The sequence below is a fragment of the Colobus angolensis genome, unplaced genomic scaffold (assembly GCF_000951035.1).
Source record: "Colobus angolensis palliatus isolate OR3802 unplaced genomic scaffold, Cang.pa_1.0 Scaffold262, whole genome shotgun sequence".
Classification (NCBI taxonomy): domain Eukaryota; kingdom Metazoa; phylum Chordata; class Mammalia; order Primates; family Cercopithecidae; genus Colobus; species Colobus angolensis.
The window spans coordinates 4,248,540-4,271,301 of NW_012115844.1; positions in this window are offsets into that span (position 1 = coordinate 4,248,540).

Consider the following 22,762-nt stretch of genomic DNA (forward strand, 5'->3'; position numbering starts at 1 on the left):
AAGAAAGAAAGAAAGAAAGAAAAGAGAGAGAGAGAGAGAGAGAGAGAGAGAGAAAGAAAGAAAGAAAGAAAGAAAGAAAGAGAGAGAAAGAAAGAAAGAGAAAGAAAAAGAAAGAAAGAAAGAAAGAAAGAAAAGAAATCAAGGAGGGGAAATGTCCCCAAAAGCTGCACATAAACATATCATATTTGAACTTCAAAAAATAAAAAATAAATAAAAATTATTGGAAAAAATAGAGGGAAGGAAGCACCTTACCTATGTAGAAACAAAGATAAAAATTGTATCTAATTCCCTCAGAAACCAATCAAACAAAAACAAGGTGGAGTAAAATTATTAAAGTATTGAAAGAAAACAAACAAAGACCAATCTACAGATTTTTACCCTGCAAAATAGTCCATTGAAAGTGCTGAAGAAATAAAGACTTTTTCAGATAAACAAAAATTGAGAGAATCTATTGCCAGCAACCCTGCCTTGCATGAAATAGTAAAATAAGTTTTTTAGAGAGGGGAAAAATAATACTGGTCATAAACTTAGATCTACATGAAGAAAGGAAGAGCATTCGAGAATGAATAAGTGAAGGTAAAAGTTTAAAGAAAAACTTTTATTTGTCTTATTTCTAATTGGCCTACAAAAACAATTCATTCAAAATAATAATAGCAACAATGCACTTGATCATGTGTGTTTATGTATGGATATACGTTTTTGTATGCTTATGTACAAGATATGAGGGACAAGAGAGTGAATGCATGTATCAGTCCGTTGTAATAAATATTTTGTTATTAAAAGGTACTTGTACTACCTGTGAAATGGTGTATCATTATTTGAAAGTAGACTTGGCTTTGTTGTGAATGTGTAATGCAAACTTTACAGGAACCAGTCATTTTTTTAAAAGAAGTATAATTTACATGCCAAAGAGAAAATGGAATCATCAAATGCTCTATTAAAATGAAGAAAGGCAGATAAATAGTGAAAGATAGAAAAAGCAACAAGGAACAATGGCAAGAAATGCCCCACATAAATAGAGTCAATTAATCCTTGGCAAAGGAGCAAAGGCAATACAATGGAGCAAGGACAACCTTCTGAACAAATTGTTTTGTAACAACTGGATGTCCACATGAAAAACATCAAGAGATAGTACTTACACCTTCTCAAAAATTATCTCAAAATAGATCACAGACATGAATACAAAATGCAAAACTATAACAACTAGAAGATAATATAGGGAAAAGAAACCTAGATTACTTTAAATATGGCAATGACTCTTAGATACAACACCAAAGGCACAATCTATGAAAACATTACTGACAAACTGAACTTCATTATAATTTGGAACTCTTGCTCTGTGAAAAACAACTTCAAGAGATCAAGAAAACAAGCCACAGACTGGGAGGAAATATTTGCAAAAGACACACTCATCTCATTAAAAAAAAATCACCTTAGACATACAAAGAACTTTTAAAACTCAAAAATAAAAAAATAACAATTTAATTAAAAATGGGCAAAAGACCTGGACATGTCACCAAATAGGATATACAAATGGTAAGCAACCATATAAAAGTTGTTCAATATCATATGTCATCAGGGAACTCTAAATTAAAACAACAACGAGATAACACTGCACACCTATTAGAATAGTCAAAATAAAAGTAAATGACAACACCAAATGATGGGAAGGATGCAGAACAACAGGAGCTGTCATTCACTGCTGGTGGAAATGCAAAATAATACAGCCACTTTGGAAGACAATATGGCAGTTTCCTGCAAAACTGAACGTACTCTTACTATAAACTCCAGCAATCTTACTCCTTGACATTTACCCAAATGAATTGAAAAATATTATCATGAATGTTTATAGCAACTTTATTCATAATTGTCCAAACTTGGAAACCACAAAGATGTCCTTCAGTAGATGAATGGATAAACTGTGGTACATACAGATAATGGAGGAAAAAAAGAAAGAAAGAAGCTATCAAGCCACAGAAAGAACTGGTAAAACTTTGACTGTATATTATCAAGTGCAAGAATGCAACCTGGAAAAGGCTACTCACTGTAACATTCCAAGTACATGGCATCCTGGAAAAGGCAAAATTATGGAGACAGTAAAAAGGCAAGTGTTTGCAAGAGAAGGGGAGTGTATTAGTTGATTTGCACACTGCTATGAAGAAATACCAGAGACTGTGTAATTTATAAAGAAAAGAAGTTTAGTTGACTCACAATTCTGCAGGGCTGGGGAGGCCTTAGGAGCCTTATAATCATGGCAGAAGGGGAAGCAAACACATCCTTCTGCTGAGCAAAAGGGTCGAAAAAGCCCCTTATAAAAACCATCAAATCTTATGAAAACTAACTCAGTATCATGAAAACAGCATGAGTAACTGCCCCAATGATTCAATTACCTCCCACCAGGTCCCTCTCACAACAGAGGGGGATTATGGGAAGTATCATTCAAGATGAGATTTGGGTGGGGACACAACCAAACTGTATCATTCCATCACTGTCCCCTCCCAAATCTCATGTCCTCACATTTCAAAACACAGTCATGCCCTTCCAACAGTCCCTCAAAATCTTAATTTATTCCAGCATTAACCCAAATGTCTAAGTCCAAAGTCTCATCTGAGGCAAGGTAAGTCCATTCCACCTATGAGGTTGTAAAATAAAAAGCAAGTTAGTTGCTTCCTATATACAATAGGGGTACAGGCATTGGATAAATACACCAATTCCAAAGGGGAGAAATTGGCCAAAATGAAGGTTTTACAGGCCCCATGCAAGTCTAAAATCAAGCAGGTAAGTCAAATCCTAAAGCTCCTGAATCATCTTCTTTGACTCCATGTCTCATGTTCAGATCATTCTGATGCACGAAGTGGGCTCTCATGGACTTAATCAGCTCAACCCCTTTGGCTGTGCAGGGTACAGTACCCCTCGCTGCCTTCATTGCTGGCCCATAGTGTCTGTGGCTTTCCCAGGCACACAGTGCAAGCCATCAGCAAATCTGCCATTCTGGGGCTTGGAGGATGGTGGCCCTCTTCTCACAGCTCCACTAGGCAGTGTCCCAGTGGGGACTCTGTGTGAGGGCTCCAACCCCACATTCCCCTTCTACACTGCCCTAGCAGAGGTTCTCTATGAGGGTTCCATGCCTGTAGCAAACTTCTGCCTGGACATTCACGTGTTTCTATACACTCTCTGAAATCTAGGTAGAAGTTCCCAAATTTCAATTCTTGACTTCTATGCACCCGCAGGCTCAACACCAGATGGAAACTGCCAAGGGTTGGGGATTGCACTCTCTGAAGCCATTGCCCAAGCTGTACCTGGTCCCTTCTAGCCATGGCTGGAATGCAGGACACCAATTCCCAAGACTGCAAAAAGTAGCAAGGCCCTGGGACTGGCCCAGGAAGCCATATATTCCTCCTGGCCTGTGATGGGAGGGGTGGCTATGAAGACCTCTGACATGCCCTGGAGACATTTTCCCTCTTGTCTTGTTAATTAGCATTTGTCTCCTCCTTACTTAAACAAATTTTTGCAGCTGGCTTGAATTTCTCCTCAGAAAATGGGTTTTTCCTTTTTATCACATTTCCAGGCAACAAATTTTCCAAAATTTTATGCTCTGCTTTCTTTCTAAACATAACTTCTCATTTCAAACCATATCTTTGTGAATACACCTAACTGAATGCTGTTAACAGCACCATAATTACATCTTGAATGTTTTGCTCTTTAGGAATTTCTTCCACCGGATACTCTAAATTATCTCTCTCAAGTTCAAAATTCCACAGACCTCTAGGACAGGAGCAAAATGCCACCTGCCTCTTTGCTAAAACATAACAAGAGTCACCTTTATTCCATTTCCCAACATGTTCCTCATCTCCATCCGGGACCACTTCAGCCTGGACTTCATTGTCCACATCACGATGAGAATTTTGGTCGAAGTCATTCAACAAGTAGCTAGGAAATTCCAAACTTTCCCACATCTTCCTGTCTTCTTCTGAGCCTTCAAAACTGTTCCAGTCTCTGCCTGTTACCCAGTGCCAAAGTTGCTTTCACATTTTCAGGTATCATTACAGCAGTGCCCCACTCTCTGTGATATAAATTTACTTGAATTTCTCCATTCTCACACTGCTATGAAGAAATACCTGAGACTGGGTAATTTATAAAGGAAAGAGGCTTAATTGACAGTTTCGCAGGGCTGGGGAAGCCTCAGGAAGCTTACCAATCATGGCAGAAGGGGAAGCAAATACGTCCTTCTTCACATGGCAGCAGAAAGAAGTACCAAGTAAAAGGGGAAAAGCCCCTTATAAAACCATCAGCTCTTCGGAGAACTCACTCACTATCATGAGAACAGCATGAGGGTAACCACCCCCATGATTAAATACCTCCTGCCAGGTCCCTTCCATGACATATAGGGATTATGGTAACTACAATTCAAGATAACATTTAAGTGGAGACACAGCTAAACCATATCAGGAAGGTAGAGGGAAAATAGGCAGAGCACAGAGAATCTTTAGGGCAGTGAAATTATTCTGTATGATAATATAATGGTGAATACATGCCATTATACATTTGTAAAAACCTATAGGACATAGTGAACCCTAATGTAAACTACGGGACTTGAGTGATATTGTGTCAATGTGGGTTCATCAATGGTAATAAATGTACCACTCTCATAAGGGATATTGATAGTGAGGGTTTGTGCATGAGGAAAGGCAGAGGGTATATAGGAACTATCTGTACTTTCCATTCCATTTTTCTATAAACTCAAAACTGCTTCAAATTATAAAATTTATTAGTTTTCAAAAGGCAAAAAAATCAGTTCTAAGACCATTCCTATAGCATATGTCTGTGCATGCTAGGTAGTTCTTTCAACTGCTTTAAGGTATGATCTCCTTAATCCTATCAAGCCCAGCCAGGTTTTGCTTGGGTTGTACTCTAGTTATTAATCAGTCATCCAAAAGAAGAGATGGGTGACTGAAGGGTATCCCTAATTGCTTTATTGGGGGAATGTTCTCTGCAGTTTCTTTCTGCACAGGGAAAGTGCTAGCTCTTAGGGTGAGGTGGATGCACTAAGCAGGCTCTGGTGGTTCACTGGAGTCTGTACAGCTGAAATCCTTTGGGGAGTCTACCCAGATATTCCCATTCCATATTACAGATTCCCAGGTTTTCCCAACTAGGTCCCTTATTTTAGCATCACACAACTTCTTTAACAGAGGATTTAAATGTCACTAGTGTTCTCCACTCTGACAATTAAATCCTATGCTTCCTGTGCTTGCACCACAGGTGCGTCTGCTCTTGCAATATACAAGAAAAAGACTTCTTTTTATGCTGCAACAAGGCCCTCTGACTCTCACATTTAGACTTTAACTGCCTGTTGACAGTTTCTCATTATCCCTCCATAGACATCCAGGACTTAATAATAACCCACACCTCCTCTGTTTTTGTATTTTTTAGCTAAAACCCTTTCCAATATCTGCATCATTGCACACACAAGGGTATGTCCCTTCACATCACCACAAAGGACATATTTAGCAACTGGTAAATCTGTCTGTGCTGGGGAGTTTCCCTAATGCACATATCCCTCAGAACGGAGGCCTCTTCGCTGGCTAAGCAGTGCGTGAGTAATGTAGCCCCCAATCTCCATCTCACTGCCTCCCTTCTCAAACCACTTTCAGTACCAACATTGCAGGTCCTCCAAGAAGCGACACCAAGATGCCAGGACAGAATTAGATAGATAAGAAAATTCTCTGGGAAAATGTCTCCTAGGGATAATGGGAAGATGGAGCAGGATTATGCAGAGATAGCCCTCAGTCAGGGGTGCAGGTATGGCACCTAAGTATGGAGAGAAGCAAGGAGGGAGGACTTCAGTCCAGCATTGAAAGCAGATCATTCAGGCTGATGGAAAGTCCTAAAGTGGAGAGTGCCTAGAGGGGGGTCTCATGTTGAGCAGGAATGGTTTGATTCCTGGCTCAGTCTGTTGTGTGTTATTATAAGAGAATATCAGAGTAAGCGCTATTTATAATGAACATACACTTATTTGGCTCATGATTCTGAGGGCTGGAACATCCATGATTGAGAGGCTGGCATCTCATGAGGACCTTTCTGTACCATCATACCGTGGTGGAGGGCGTCACATGAGTGAGCGAGAGGGAAGACGGTCGAACTCCTCTTTTTATTAGGAATCTCCTCCTGCAGTAACTAACCCACTCCTGCAGAAACAGCATAACCCATTCATGAAAGCAGAGCCCACATGACCTAATAACCTCTTAATGGTCTCATCTCTCAACACTATTGAATTAGGAATTAAGTTTCCAACATATTAACTTTGGGAGACACATTCAAACATAGCAACTTTAGTACCTGGCCATGCTTGGTCATCAGCTGCGAGCTGACCAGGGAATACACCACATGACTTGGATGGATTTCTGTCCTTTTGTTGTTTTTAAAGGGATGGTCTCACTCAATCCCAGGGAGAACTGAGCAGTGTACTCCCCACACTTGCAAGAAGGAAACACTTTCAATTTAATTTTAACTTGTAACCTCCCTTGACACAATTTGTTTCTCCTTTTCCTCTTTAGCCTCTGCCACTTTTTACACACTGTTCCCAGGCTGGTAAATGAAAGTAACATCCTGTTGACCTGCAGGCAACAAGCAGGTGTCTTATTTTAGCTTTGCAAAGAATTTTTGGGATCGTGTGTGCAGTGGGCACATTTGTCAGTCTGATCATAATCTGCACACACACAATGTTAATGCACACGAACAGGCACACATTTAACTGTGGGGAAAACTGTGAATACAGAGAAAGCTTCTGGTGTGTAGTTGCAGGAAAATCTCATGGCCTTTATATCCAATGACCAGTGGGTGATTATCAGACTCAAAGTCATTATAAGTCTTGGGATTTGGAGTTTTCTAAGAACTTTTGAAGAGATATCTAATTGTCAAGCATTTTTGCCCATTAACATAATGTGATCATAAAGGGGACAAGTGAAAAAGGTAGATGACTTCTTCAAGATGACCTCTTGTACTAGTTACTAAACCCTCACAGCTCCTAAGATCCATTTTTCATCCCACTTGTCAACTAGTCAGATAGGGTAGCAAGATCTTTCTTACCGATTGAATAACATTAAGTGTTTCCTGGTAAAGCATGTCTGGGAAACAAAATTCAAACAAGTGTCTCTTCTGCAGGACACAATGAAATCTTTCATTTGGGGCCTTAATAAGTATTGTGATGTTCAGGAAGAGGGGATAAGAAGCAGCATTAGGCAAAGGATGTTCCCTAAAGCATTCTTCCTTCATAAAGCATCACCCAACATTGAATCCCTATAGCATGCACAACCAGCTTAGGGTAATGCCAAAGGAGTTCTGTATTTGCTACTAGTTGGCTGGAGGACTATCTTTCTCACTTTCTGTATTCTTATGATGAGAAGTCTCTTCCTGGCCCCACTTGCTGGAGCTCCTTCATTGGCAAAGAAGGGTGGACGCTGTGTCCATAGTGAGCGTTAGGAGGGCAGGAAACCTCAGCAGGTGAGGGTGTAGGAGCAAATGAGAGCAGCCAGGATCTATGGGTTGATATTAGTCTTTCAACATGTACTTCCGTTCAGCAAGGAAAGAAGTACAGAAATTAAAACAAGGCACAAACATTTAGAGCAATTGGATAATGCTGGGATGGTCAAGTATGGGTGAGAGGGCATAGGATTCTCCCCATTTTTTTTTTTTGTATTTTGTAAAAACAAATGGGAGGGGAACTAAATCAATACTGGTTCTCCCCTATGAACACTTTAAGAAGGACTACTCTTCAGGACATCAAATCCCCTAATCATAATATAATTTTAAATATTAGATCACTACAAAATGCATTTTCTTTTCCATATCTGCAATCTCCTACTTTGAAAAGCTTCCCTATGCTTTAGCTACGTGGGTATGGCTATTGTGCCACAGATTCTATGTGACAGCCCTGAATATGGCAGGTGAGCTCACTGCTTATGTAGGTAGAACAAGAGCCAAGTGAGGCAGGAAAGTGTTAGCCAACCAGTGAATTGTCTTCCTGCTCTGTCTTTTGTGAGCCCCAATTTTGTTTAGCTTTCCCCAATTCCGAGTCAAGCTCTTCTTCCCATGCTCACACCATTCCATACCACTCTTCTTGGATGACTCTATCCTGGGGGGCCCCCACTTAACAAGCCGTAGTTCTGTCCCCCTTATTGTCATTTTTGTTTGTTTGATAAGAGAGAATTTGTACTGAATCAACACCTGAGGCAAATCCCACCTTCAGTGGTTCCAAGGAAAATGGTGACAGAAATAGTGAATACAATTCAGTAAAGAGAAAAGACAGGAGGAGGAGGAGGAGGAGGAGGAGGAGAAGGAGAAGAAGAAAAAAGAAGAAGAGGAGGAAGAGGAAGAAGAAGAAGAGGAGGAGGAGGAGGAGGAAACGAGATACTGATAATAAAAACTAGGCTAGGGCCAGAGTGAATATGCAAGTAAGAAGAAAATATGCAAGTCAGTAGAAAGTGGGTAAGAAAAAAAATTTCAGGAAAAAAGGCTGGAGGCATTCACAAAAGGTGTTTGCCCAGGAGTCAGGCAGTATCTGGTCTGGAAGATGGTCTCTGCACTAGTCTGTGTCTAAATCCACTTCTTACAGAAACATACCTTTCAGCTAACATCTGGAAAGAATGTTACAAATCCCTGTTTTTCCATTTTGGTGCAGTCTATGCAATAGTTCCAGAGTTTTTATCTCCAGATCCTCATTTTATTTATCTTTATAAGGGCTGCTATTGCTAATCTAATGGATTTTTGGCTATAAAGCAGTCTGAGGAATAATTGCCCCCGGTATGAGCATAATGTAGGCTGCTTAATGTTTTAAGGTGGGGTGTGCCCAGTTACACATGATAGGTTATATAGACACTGCAGATTTTATGTTCTGAAATCGCCTTAGCATCCATTATCCCACACCAGAGGTACACACAGAGTAAGACAACAAGAAAAGGCAAAATACCAAGGGAGGAAGATGCATATCTACACAGAATAAATCTACTGCTGTCAGAAGCTCAGAAAAACTCTGTCAAGAGAGATGGCAAGGCTTGATTCTATGCACACAACAGAAAGTTTCATGCAAGAATTTTCTGTACATAACATGTGTGTGTACAGTTGCTCAGAAAAAGTACAGGAAAAAATAGCTTTTTTAAAATTGATGTAAAGTTTCTGATTCTTCATCCATCCATTCATCTACTCAGCCATCCATCATCTATTCACCCACTCATTCACCCACTCACCCATTCATCCATCCATCTGCCTATCCATCCATTCCTCTATTCACCATCCACCATCCACCCACCCATCCATCCATCCATCCACCCACCCACCCACACATCCATCCATCCATCCAAACACTTCCACCATATTTTTCAAAGTTATCTTTCTTACCATTGCGATACATGTTTGTCTTATGTTACTTCTAAATAGTAAGAGAGAGGAAAGTGCAAAATATAGTTAAATTATTTCAATAAGCACACCTAACTTCTAATTTGAGACCTCTTTTTTCTTTTTTTTTTTTTTTTTTTTGAGATGGAGTCTTGCTCTGTCGCCCAGGCAGGAGTGCAGTGGCGCTATCTCAGCTCACTGCAAGCTCCGCCTTCCCGGGTTCACGCCATTCTCCTGCCTCAGCCTCCAAGTATCTGGGACTACAGGTACCCGCCACCACGTCCGGCTAATTTTTTGTATTTTTAGTAGAGATGGGGTTTCACCGTGTTAGCCAGGATGGTCTTGATCTCCTGACCTCGTGAACCACCAGCCTCGGCCTCTCAAAGTGCTGGGATTACAAGCGTGAGCCACCACGCCCGGTTTGAGACCACTTTTCATCCTCCTCAGTGAGGAGAACTTAACCTTAATTCATTCAGAATAAACAAAAGCATTTTAGAATGTTCTCAGTCAAGTTGGGGATTCCTGTCTGTCGTTATGTCTCTGAACTGGTTCTCTTTAAGCTTCAGATCACTGAGCCATGCCAATCATATGATGGTGAGAGAATGTGGTCCTTACTCATTGTAATCTATCCACTCTGGCTTCTGCTGACCTTGTCCATGTCTCTGCTGGTCCCCAGTCATTAGCCCACAGAGGTCTTTCCATATCTACCTTCTTGATCCTTAGGGCACTCAGCCAACTTGCTCTTTTCCTAACTTCTGTTCCTTTCCATGAACATGAGACACTTGAGCATGCTCTCCTCTGAGACTCCAAGGCTGGGAAAATTCAAGAGCCCAGCTCAGACCCTCTTTTTATCCATATGCCACTCCACATTACTGACTATGCATACCACTGCCATGCTTTGCAAGAAAATTTTGCCAGGTTCCTGGCCAGCTCCCACCACTTACTGGTTGGTTGTGATAATGAACCGCATGGCCTTTGGTCATTAGATTCTTAAACATGTCTCTATAGTTTATATTTTTGAGTTCTTTCACTGTGCCCCTCTCATAGACCCAAAAGTAGGGGGAGAAATTGGAGCCTAGGTCTCGTTTGTAGGAGGGACAACACCCATGTCTTAACTGTTGCTTCTCTATATACTTTCTCCCATTCTGTCTGTGGGAACTTTATGGAATTCAAGGGGAGAAAAGCAACTCTTTTTCATCACGTGTTCTTTGCAACCTATTGGTCACAGTACCTTTCATGTTCTGATTCTTTCAATATTTATGCTATTTTGAAATAAAACCTTTACTTCCAAGACTATTTATGCCATGAGTTTCAACAGATTATTTGGAAAAGCAAAATTGGACATTAACTTGTGTGTACGTATGTGTTTGCTTCCACTAAAACAACTCCTTTACCTGAGACATGGAAGTTCAGGTGCGTAATACACAGGCCTGTTGGGTGGGGTGGGAAACCTTTGCTAAGGTGTCAACTTATCATCCTACCACATGCCCCAGGCATGTGAAAACTTGGAGTCCTGCTTCACCTGCTGCAGCCACCCTCCAGTTGTGCTCTGTCCTCTGCTTTAATTGCTCTCACATCCACTTAAACCTGACATATTGCTCTAAGAGTCTATGACTTTGACAGAAATTCTTGCTGTATTGTAAATGCCTTTCCTATATGCAAAACTCCTATGCTTTCTCCCAAACCCAATTCAAAAGTTTGTTTCTTCAAAATCTTCCTTGAAATTCCTAAACTAAACGGAACGGTTTACTACCACCAAGTTGACTATTTGAAACATACATTTCCAGTATTTAATATAGGGTGTGGCACATAGATACTCAGAAATTAGCAGAAGGGGGTTTCTAAGTAAGAAAAAAGAATGAAGAGAAGGAAATAGAAAGTATTATTTCCTACTCCAGTGAGTAAAGTGCTAGTAAATAACAAAAGCTAACAAGAATTATGCAAGTTATTAGGAATACAAAGGTAATACTAACTGGTACTGAAGTAGTTCTGCTATGTGCCAGATAATGTCCCAAGTGACTTATTTAAAATACAGCACCAGTCGATTGGCACTATTAATATTTTCATCCTCAATTTATAAATGAGGAAATTAGATCACAAAGATATTAAGTATCTTGCCCAAAGTCATCCAGCTAGTAATTGGCAGAGTCAGCATTTGAATCCAGAACTCTGGAAACAATGCGCTTAACCAACCACTCCGCACACACACAGTCGTTTGAAATAAATTATACACAGCTCCTGATAGGCAGGAGCTCACCCAAAAAGACAGGAGACTAACATGCTTATAAATATGTAAAATTCAGAATTTTTGAAGACAATGGTAGAAGTAAACACAGTGTATTCATACAACCCAGGGAAAGACATGGTGATATAGCTTGGAGATCCCCTCCAAATTTCATGTTGAAATTTAATCCCCAGAGTTGGAGGTGTGGCCTGGTGGGAAGAGTTTGGGTCATGGAGTTGGGTCCCTCAGGGCTGGTGCTGTCTTCACTATAGGGAGCGAGTTCTTGAGAGAGCTGGTCATTTAAAAGTATGTAGCACCTCCCCCATTCTTTCTCTTGACTGCTCTCCTTCATCGTTTGCAATGATTGTAGGCTTCCTGAGGTTTCCCCAGAAGCTGAGCAGACGCCAGCTCCGTGCTTCCTATAAAGCCTGCAGAACGATGAGCTAATTAAACCTCCTTTCTTTATAAATGACTTAGCCTCAAATATTTCTTTATAGCAACGCAGAAATGACCTAACACACATGGGATGATGGAGTTCCCTGCAGACTTCTTGAAGGAGTGATGAATAAGAGAGTTTTGTAATAAGGAAAAAATATTCCAAGCCAGATGAACAGGACATCTGCAAAACTTAGCAAGGAGAAGCAGCTGCATGCTTCCACGAACAGTTAGAGTTTTATCAGGCTGGACAAGAAATAAGACAGGGACACATTTGGGATTTGTCTGGTGGTCCCCTGGATCCATTTACCTGGATAAGCATTCATTTAACTGACTCTGGGAACAGCAGAGTCCATACTGAAGCATGGCAAAGAAGAAGGAGCACAGGTTTTGAATTTAGAGACCTGGGTTTCAACAATGTCAGGACATTTTTCTGCTTTCTGTTTATTATCATCTCCAAGGCCTTTTCTTGCAAGGTGCAGCTACTGTCGTCCAGGCCTGAGTCATTCATTCATTCATACATTTATTCACTCATCCATCTATTGAATACAATTTCATTGGGCATTCATGTTGAGCAAAGCCCTCTCTTCTAAATGATGCAGACAGAACAAGCAACAAGATTCCCACTGTCTCAAAGCTTACATTTTTGAGTAATAGCAAGTAATCAAGTAAGCAGTGGCTGCTATATAATTTTATGGAGTGATAGATGGAATGGAGACAATACAAGCAAGGTACTAGGATGAAGCATAGCAATGAATGGGATATGACCCCATTGATAGGACAGATAGAAAAAGTATTTCTGGGGAGGTGACATTTGAGTTAAGACTTCAAAAACACCACTGGACTGTTCATGCTAAAGTTTGATGTAAAATGATACTAGATAGAGGAAATAGCCAACGCGCTACTCTTAGAGAAAAGCCAGCTTGGCATTTTCAGGAATCAAAAAGAGGCCAGTGTGGCTAGTGTGTCATGAAAAAAACAGGCCTAATAGGAAACAAGGTCATGGAGAAAGGCAATGCCCAAGGGCTACTCTTGCCGGAAATCTGTACTTTTACAGTGAAGCTGATGGTGAGTCATGCAGGGATAAAAAGAAAGGGGTGATGTGGTCAGCTTTGGCATTTTCAAGAGCTCTCTCGATTGATAATGCTAGGACCAGACAGGAGATAATGTTTCTAATCATTTTCACCCATTCTCACAATGCCAGAATGAGGCATGTGTACTTGGGAAGCATCAAGTAAACCTCTGTTGAGCTGATTCAGTCTCAAAGGAGCAGCACTGTAACGTTGAGCTCAGTTTTCTCATGATGTTGAAGGTTCCAATGCACATGGAGCTGCAGGTGCAGAGGCTGGGGTAGTCATGGACTGGGTGCAGTCATTTATGTGCATTTGTACTCTATGCCATCACCAGAGAAGTGTGACTTGCAAACATGGCAATTAAGTTGTAGGGGCTGTCTATTCTACTTGCTCCTTTCCCTAGAGTTGAGACACGATTAGTGCCCATTGAAGACCTTGTCCTTTTCTGTGTTTTTATTGTCCGATTGGCCTGCTTCTAGTCCAGCTGATGCCCTGGGTCTTTGGGTAGGACCTGGGTTTCTGTCTTTTTCCTCAAATCTGATTTACGATTTGGATCATAATCTCAAAAGACACAATTCCAAATGATGAAGTCTCCAAAGATCAAAATCTCCAATTTCTGAAATCCTGAAAATCACAATCACAGGATAAGTTTGTGCATCATGTTAGGCAGAACTATTAGCTTGTTATTGTCTTTATGCAGAAGAAAATGGATTTCAAGTGAATCCACAAACCATAATGACAGATCTAAAATTGGGTATGATCATGATATCTAAAAGTGAATGTCAGCATGTTACCAAAAAGTTGTCCCCTTTTATTTTCATTAAACCTAATACATTTGGTGGAAAATTCAGATGAGTGGATTTGCCACATGATAAGGCAACAAGAAAAATTTCAGTTTAAACATGTATTTATCTGCATTGGCATTCCTTCCAGCCAATAACATTCCAGGAGCTTTTAATGAATTAAAACTTCATTTGTCTGAAAAAACCAGTGAAGTTACTAACTGGAAACAATTTTGTGCCTGGTAGGATGAGACACTTTTGCAATCGTAATGCTGTTTGGTCATTGGCATTGTTCCTGCCAAATTTGTGGTCTCTCCATGAGTACGTACAGAATAGATTTCTGCATACCTAAAACACCACAGAAGCGTGACACAGAAGATAGGATGACTTAGGGAAAGCTCACATCAGTGTATATTGAATCACAGAAGAATTTTGGACAGAAGCAGTGCCATGTAGAAAATGAACGTGAACATATTCCACTAAGAGAGTCATATCCTAAAAGAAAAACAAACAAACAGACAAACAAACAGCTATTCATGATGAAAAAAAAGACTTCAAAATATGGTTAATGATTATAAAACTTGGCCAGCTTTTATGAGCTATCTATGCAATTGCATATAATCTACCCCTGTAATTACCCTTTTTTGTCAAATTGTTTTAGTTATTTTTGTTTCTTTTCTTTTTTCTTTTTAAAGATTTTTCACTATTCTAAATTCCAAGCATTTTTTAAATAATTTATTATGCTATAGATTTCATCTTTGCATCATTTCTAATACTGGACGTATAAATCATGTTAGAGAGTGCTGATTCATTTTATGCATTTTTCACAAATGTGATTCCATGAAAATGTATTATCACAACATTGACTTTGCGTGTAAGCATTGTGTGTGTATGTATAAATGTTGAAATTTCCTCAATAAACAAAGGGATGTGCTTTTTGTATACCTGCATTTGTGAAATATAGCATTTCTCGAGATGTTGGCTGTTTCTGAGTGACTGGTAGGGTGATGCGGAGGTAACCTGTCAAGGTTTTTAAACAGTCTCGTCAGAAGACGTGGGTTGCTCATCATGGTATTTCAGATGACTGCAGTCATAAAGCTGGGTGCACACAATTAACCACCATAGTGATATGCATTCATACGCTTCTCTTTTTTTTTTCATTTTTTCATTATACTTGATGTTCTAGGGTACATGTGCACAATGTGCAGGTTTGTTACATATGTATACATGTGCCATGTTGGTGTGCTGCACCCATTAACTCGTCATTTACATTAGGTATATCTCCTAATGCTATTCCTCCCCCGTTCCCCACCCCACAACAGATCACGGTGTGTGATGTTCCCCTTCCTGTGTCCAAGTGATCTCATTGTTCAATTCCCACCTATGAGTGAGAACATGCGGTGTTTGGTTTTCTGTTCTTGCGATAGTTTGCTGAGAATGATGGTTTCCAGCTGCATCTACGCCCCTACAAAGGACATGAACTCATCCTTTTTTATGGCTGCATAGTATTCCATGGTGTATATGTGCCATATTTTCTTAATCCAGTCTGTCGTTGATGGACGTTTGGGTTGGTTCCAAGTCTCTGCTATTGTGAATAGTGCCACAATAAACATAAGTGTGCATGTGTCTTTATAGCAACATGACTTATAATCCTTTGGGTATATACCCAGTAATGGGATGGCTGGGTCAAATGGTATTTCTAGTTCTAGATCCTTGAGGAATCGCCACACTGTCTTCCATAATGGTTGAACTAGTTTACAATCCCACCAACAGTATAAAAGTGTTCCTATTTCTCCACATCCTCTCCAACACCTGTTGTTTCCTGATTTTTTAATGATTGCCATTCTAACTGGTGTGAGATGCTATCTCATTGTGGTTTTGATTTGCATTTCTCTGATGGCAAGTGATGATGAGCATTTTTTCATGTGTCTGTTGACTGCATCAATGTCTTCTTTTGAGAGGTGTCTGTTCACATCCTTTGCCCACTTTTTGATGGGGTTATTTGTGTTTTTCTTGTAAATTTGTTTGAGTGCTTTGAAGGTTCTGGATATTAGCCCTTTGTTGGATGAGTAGATTGCAAATATTTTCTCCCATTCTGTAGGTTGCCTGTTCACTCTGATGGTAGTTTCTTTTGCTGTGCATAAGCTCTTTAGTTTAATGAGATCCCATTCGTCAATTCTGGCTTTTGCTGCTGTTGCTTTTGGTGTTTTAGACATGAAGTCCTTGCCCATGCCTGTGTCTTGAATGGTATTACCTAGGTTTTCTTCTAGGGTTTTTATGGTATTAGGTCTAACATTTAAGTCTCTAATCCATCTTGAATTAATTTTTGTATAAGGTATAAGGAAGGGATCCAGTTTCAGCTTTCTACTTATGGCTAGCCAGTTTTCCCACTGGTGCCAAAACAGAGATATAGACCAATGCAACAGAACAGAACCCTCAGAAATAATACCACATGTCTACAACCATCTGATCTTTGACAAACCTGACAAAAACAAGAAATGGGGAAAGGATTCCACATTTCTCTTTTTGACCTGTTTCCTCATGAATACAGTTTGCCCATGTTTATGCTTGCAAGAATATTTGTTATATTGACTATTTTGTTATATAAAGCGGACCATGAAGTGTTCTGTTTTATTTTTGTATGGTTCTTCACTAAATCCCCTTTTAAACACCTAAATGAATGTATTTTAGATTTTAAAATTATACTTTTCCAGAATTATGTTTTCAAGATTTTAGATTTTGGGGGTTTTGTTCTTTGGAAATTTCATCATTTGGGATTATGGTGTTTGGGATTGCATCTTTCCCCTGATTTATTCCTGGGATTGCTATCTTGTTAACTGTTGTCTTGTCCATATTACTAAATTATCATTACAGGTGGAGATTTCTGATATAAAGAATAAATGTTGGCCAGGAGCAGTGGCTCATGTCTGCAATCCCAGCACTTTGGGAGGCTGAGGCAGGCCAATCACCTGAGGTCAGGAGGCTGAGACCAGCCTGACCAATATGGTGAAGCCCTGTCTCTACTAGCACTACAAAAATTAGCCGGGCGTGGTGGTGCACACCTGTGGTCCCAGCTACTTGGGAGGCTAAGGCAGGAGAATTGCTTGAAATTGCTTGAATTCAGGAGGCAGAGGTTGCAGCGAGCTGAGATCATGCCACTGCACTCCAGCATGGGAGACAGAGCAAGACTCTGGCCCCCCCAAAAAAAGAATAGATGTCGCCTTTGTGCTAAGCAAAGGGGCTGCAGAGTTGATATTTTTTATTCTAGCAGAGATATCAATACTTGTTTAAAGAATAATGTCAAAATGTGTAATCATTCATCCATTCACACTGCTAGGGACACAACACCAGGTACTGGGAAAAACAGTGAGAAATACAGAGGTGATCCTTGGTTTCATGAAGCTTTGGGTCTACTGGTAACGGGTGGTGAGAGAGAAACCATTCCAATAGGGAAGAATCAAATCAAGGAAGTCAGGCAGAAAAGTAAGAATGACTCCAAAGTCATTCTTTTGTAGGGACATGGATGCAGCTGGAAACCATCATTCTTAGCAAACTATCACAAGAAGAGAAAACCAACACTGCATGTTCTCACTCATAGGTGGGAACTGAACAATGAGATCACTTGGACTCGGGAAGGAGAACATCACACACTGGGGCCTATCATGGGGAAGGGGGAGGGGGGAGGGATTGCATTGGGGAGTTATATCTGATATAAATGATGAATTGATGGGTACTGACGAGTTGATGGGTGCAGCACACCAACATGGCACAAGTATACATCTGTAACAAACCTGCATGTTATGCACATGTACCCTAGAACTTAAAGTATAATAAAAATAAAAATAAAAAAGAGGACAGATCTAAATCAATGACATTAAGCAGAGCAACCTGAGGTGAAGAACAGACCGAGGGGCAGCATAGCAAGACTCCATCCCTAAAAATAATAAATTAAAAAAATTGAGAAATCCCAGAGCTATGAAAGGCCAAGGTGGGGTGGATCACTTGGGGCCAGGAGTTCAAAACCAGCCTGGGCAACATAAGGAGACTCTGTCTCTGCACAAAATAAAATTAGCTGTGTGTGGTGGCACATGCCTCTAGTACCTGCTACTCAAGAGGCTGAGGTGGGAGGATCCCTTGAGCCCATGAGTTTGAGGTTACAGTGAGTTATGATCTTGCCACTGCACTCCAGTCTGGGTGACAGAGTGAGACGCAGTCTTTAAAAAGAAACAAGCAAAAAACAGAGAGGTTGTCTGCTGACAACCTGCATCAATGGACAGGAAGAAACATGCTTCATTTTATGGCAACTCTGCTGGGGAAACTCTTTGAGAAGGGACCACTGGAAGCCTGGAGTGGATTCTGACACACATCTTGGAAACTGATCTTGCACCCCTGATTCTTCTAGCACTAGAGTCCCTGATGGACTAGGATAATTTACTGTTTTTGTTTTTGTTTTTGTTTTTTGGTTTTGTTTTTGTTTTTGTTTTGCATTTTCCTTTTTTTTTTGAGGCAGAATCTTGCTCTGTCACCCAGGCTGGAGTGCAGTGGCACGATCTTGGCTCACTGTAACCTCTGCCTCCCGGTTTCAAGTGGTTATCATGCCTCAGCCTCCCAAGTAGCTGGGACTACAGGCATGCACCACCATGCACAGCTAATTTTTGCATTTTTAGTAGAGACAGGACTTCACCATGTTGCCCAGGCTGATCTCCAATTCTCGACCTCAGGTGATCCACCAGCCTTGGCCTTTCAAAGTGCTGGGTTACAGGTGTGAGCCACTGTGCCTGACCCCTACACCCCCATTATCTGGGTTCTTTCCCTCACTACCCCCAATATTCATCTTCTGCTGCTTCTTCCTTTTCCTGATGACAGACTTTCCTGATCCTGGGTCTTTGAAGCGGGACTCTTCCTCGTCTCTGGCTGGGCTGTCTCTGAGCCTTCCCCATTTCTTCTTCTTAGATTATAGTGGTGGCCTCAGTGTTGGCAGCTACCTGCGGACTATGCTGCCTTATACAGCTCACAAATTCAGCTTCTGGTTCAGAAGATGAGTCCTGATCTCACCTTCTCTGCTTGTTTTCTCCCCAGCTGTTCTCCTCCTACCCCCATGGGTGTGATCAGTCTCCATCCCTAGTTATGTCTTCTATCCAGACCGCTGGTGCTCGTCCCAAACAAGACCTAGGCTTTACCTTCCCATTGCATTAGTGACGGCAGCTACATAATTGCTGTCCTGCCCCTTTGATTTAGAAGTTTTTTTTTCCTTCTCCTTCTTTTAACAGGTCCTATATATTTTTGTATCTTTTGTCAGTAGCTTCAGGGTAGAAGCCTTCAAGACAGTGAGTTCTTAAGTTTCGGCTGCTTGTTCTCCACTCCTCAAGAAAACAACAATAAACAAACAAATAAAACCAAGACAAACAAAAACAAACACTTGGCATCTGTATCTTACTTCTGAAGGTGATTGACAAGTGTGGAGAGATTCTCAGATGGATAATTCTCCATTACGACATTCATGTCAAAGGGGGTCTCACAGTTAACAGTAACAGTAACTGTTGAATAAGTATGATTCCTACTTTGTCTTACCGAAGAAAATGCAGACAGCTGGGTTAGAGAGCTAGGAGGTGGAGGGGTTCTGTGAGCAGAAACTGGCCTATTTACTCTAGTAAAGCTTCATGGTCCCAATACAGAGTTCATAAGAGACAATGATTTAGCAGCAGCAGCCTTTCTGTCTGCTGAGTAAAACTGAAATCTGAAAGACGAATATTGGCCCCTGGATCATTCATCTTTGAAAGATACTTTCTTTACAGAGTGCAGAAATCATTCAAAAATGTAAACCAAACTCTGGTTTCCCAAGCATTTACGTAAATCAATATATATCAAATGACATGCCATTATATAAAAAAGGAATGCATTTTGTTGCTGGAATATATAGTGCCACATGACATGTATGAGCATGGCTTTACATATCACTTTTCGTGTACTCATTCAAGAAATGGAAATATTTCTATTCAACAAGGAAAAAATATGATTGTTTCAATGCAGGAAATAGCTACATATGGAAACAAAAATGGAGAGCCAAGGGAATTATTTGCATTATTTGAACTAGGAACAAGAAAATATAACTGCACTTGAAGCATCCAGATAATTGAATTAGAAGTGCCTATGCTTGATATTGTACCAACCATTCCCATTCATTTTATTTCTTAAATATATCTCAAACCTTTAACTCCTATTTGCAACCCCACTGCCACTTCCTGAGTTCAGATATTTATCAACTCTTCCCTATATCAAAGAGAATAAACTTAGTGATTTAATGGTTGTGCAAGATTTTCCCCAAATTGTAGGGATTGTAGAAATTGTAGAGATTATTGGGTTCACTATTGGTATAGGAATGCCATCATTCTATTTTCCCAAAATAAGAATATTTTAGAAGCACATTATCCACCATCACCCATGTTTTGCAAAACAAATGATAGATTTAATGCTGAAAAAAAAGTTTACAATATAATTTCAAAATGTGTTCTTTTTTAATGTTTTAATTGATATGTAATAGTTGTACACATTTTGGGGGTATATCTGATATTTTGTTACTGGTATACAATGTGTAATTATCATATCAGCATCAAAAGTGTGTTCTTTTCAATTGAGTTTTAGTAAATGGAATGAATTCACTATAGACTTTATTGTTCTCGTCTTGCCGGAGATCTGTGAAAAATTTCCCATGGAACAGCAGAGTCCAGCAAAGCATCAGATTCACACAAATTCCTGCAACTGATCCTCACACAGTCTTCTAACAGGTCTTCCAAACTCCATTTTTTCCCACCCTGAATCCTTCTTCCTACTTCAGCCAAAATGATCCTCTTAAATATGCAAAGTAGTCACTTGTTTAAAAGCTTCTGAATTCCCCTGTTCCCATTGTCTTCAGAATAAAGTTGATACTCTTTCCTAAAGCAAACTCTCTAGGTTCTGGGGTTCTGTTCTCTGGTGGTTTCACTTTATCTTTTTAGAGTTTGCACTTTGAGTGGGCCAGCAACATCAGATGGTGTCTAGCCCCCTACACAGGCATGCTTTGTCATCTTCTTTTATTTTTGCAAACACTGTTCCCTCCATCTGTTCTCACATGAAAAATTCCTTCCCCAGCCTTCGTGTCTCAAATCTAGTACAAACCTTCTTTGCACTGACTCCCCAGGCTGCATTTTTACTCATTCATTCAACAAATGTTTATTGAGCCTTTATTGTATGCCAGGTGGTTTTGGTGAGGCAGGGTTAAGCAGGAGACAAAGCAGCAAGTGGAGCAGATAAAACCCCTGCCCTGAAGGAACTTACATCCTTAAATGTTATTTTTATTAATCAACCACTGCAACTTATATACAGTGCCGTGCCATCATAGTATGAGACCATATGACTTCTCTTCCAAACCACAACTATTTTGAAAGTAAAAGGCATGTTATTAATAATTATAGAATAAGCCAGGTGGGGTAGCTCATGATTATAACCCCAGAACTTTGTGGGGCCAAGGCGGGTGAATCATTTGAAGTCAGGAGTTTGAGACTAGCCTGGCCAACGTGGTAAAACCCCATGTCTACTCAAAATACAAAAATTAGATGGGTTTGCTGGTGGGCACCTCTAATCCCAGCTACTTGGGAGGCGGAGGCACGAGGATCACTTGAGGTGAAGATTTCAGTGAGCCAAGATCGTGCTACTGCACTCCAGCCTGGGTGACAGAGTAAGACTCTATCTCAAAAAAAAAAAAATAGAAATAAAAAATTATAGGATGAAAGGTGTAAACCAGCACTATCTACAGATAACTGGAATGATTGAGTACCAGATTGTGTCACTATTTGTCAGACTTGCCAAAGAAATTTGTATGCACAGCACCTGACACATACCAGGGACAGGGATGACAAGCACAAATACGCTGAATGATTCAATACATAAGTGAACAAATAAACAAATGAAAACCCCATATAGCCAAGACAGTTCTAAGCAAAAAGAACAGAGCTGGAGGCATCACACTACCTAACTTCAAATTATAATACAAGGCTACAGTAACCAAAACAGTCTGGTACTGGTACCAAAACAGACATATAAACCAAGCGAGCAGAACAGAGACCTCAGAAATAACACCACACATCTACAACTATCTGATCGATCTTCGACAAACCTTACAAAAACAAACAATAAGGAAAGGATCTCCTATTCAGTAAATGGTGCTGGGAAAACTGGCTAGCCGTATTCAGAAAACTGAAACTGGACCCCTTCCTTATCCATTATACAAAAATTAACTCAAGATGGATTAAAGACTTAAATGTAAAACCTAAAACCGTAAAAACCCTAGAAGAAAACCTAGGCAATACCATTCAGGAAATAGGCATAGGCAAAGACTTCATGACAAAAACACCAAAAGCAGTGACAACAAAAGCCAAAATTGACAAATGGACAAATGGGGTCTAATTAGACTAAAGACCTCTGCACAGCAAAAGAAACTATCATCAGAGTGAACAGGCAACCTACAGAGTGGGAGAAAAATTCTGCAATCTACCCATCTGACAATGGTCTGATATCCAGAATTTACAAGGAACTTAAACATATTTACAAGAAAAAAACAACCCCATCAGAAAGTGAGCAAAGGATGAGAACAGACACTTCTCAAAAGAAGACATTTATGTGGCCAAGAAACATATGAAAGAACGCTCAACATCAACTTATTATCAGACAAATGCAAATCAAAACTGCAGTGAGATAACCATCTCACACCCATCAGAATGGTGGTTAATAAAAAGTCAGGAAACAAAGATGCTGGCAAGGCTGTGGAGAAATAGGAATGGCTTTACAATGTTGGTGGGAATGTAAATCAGTTCAACCATCGT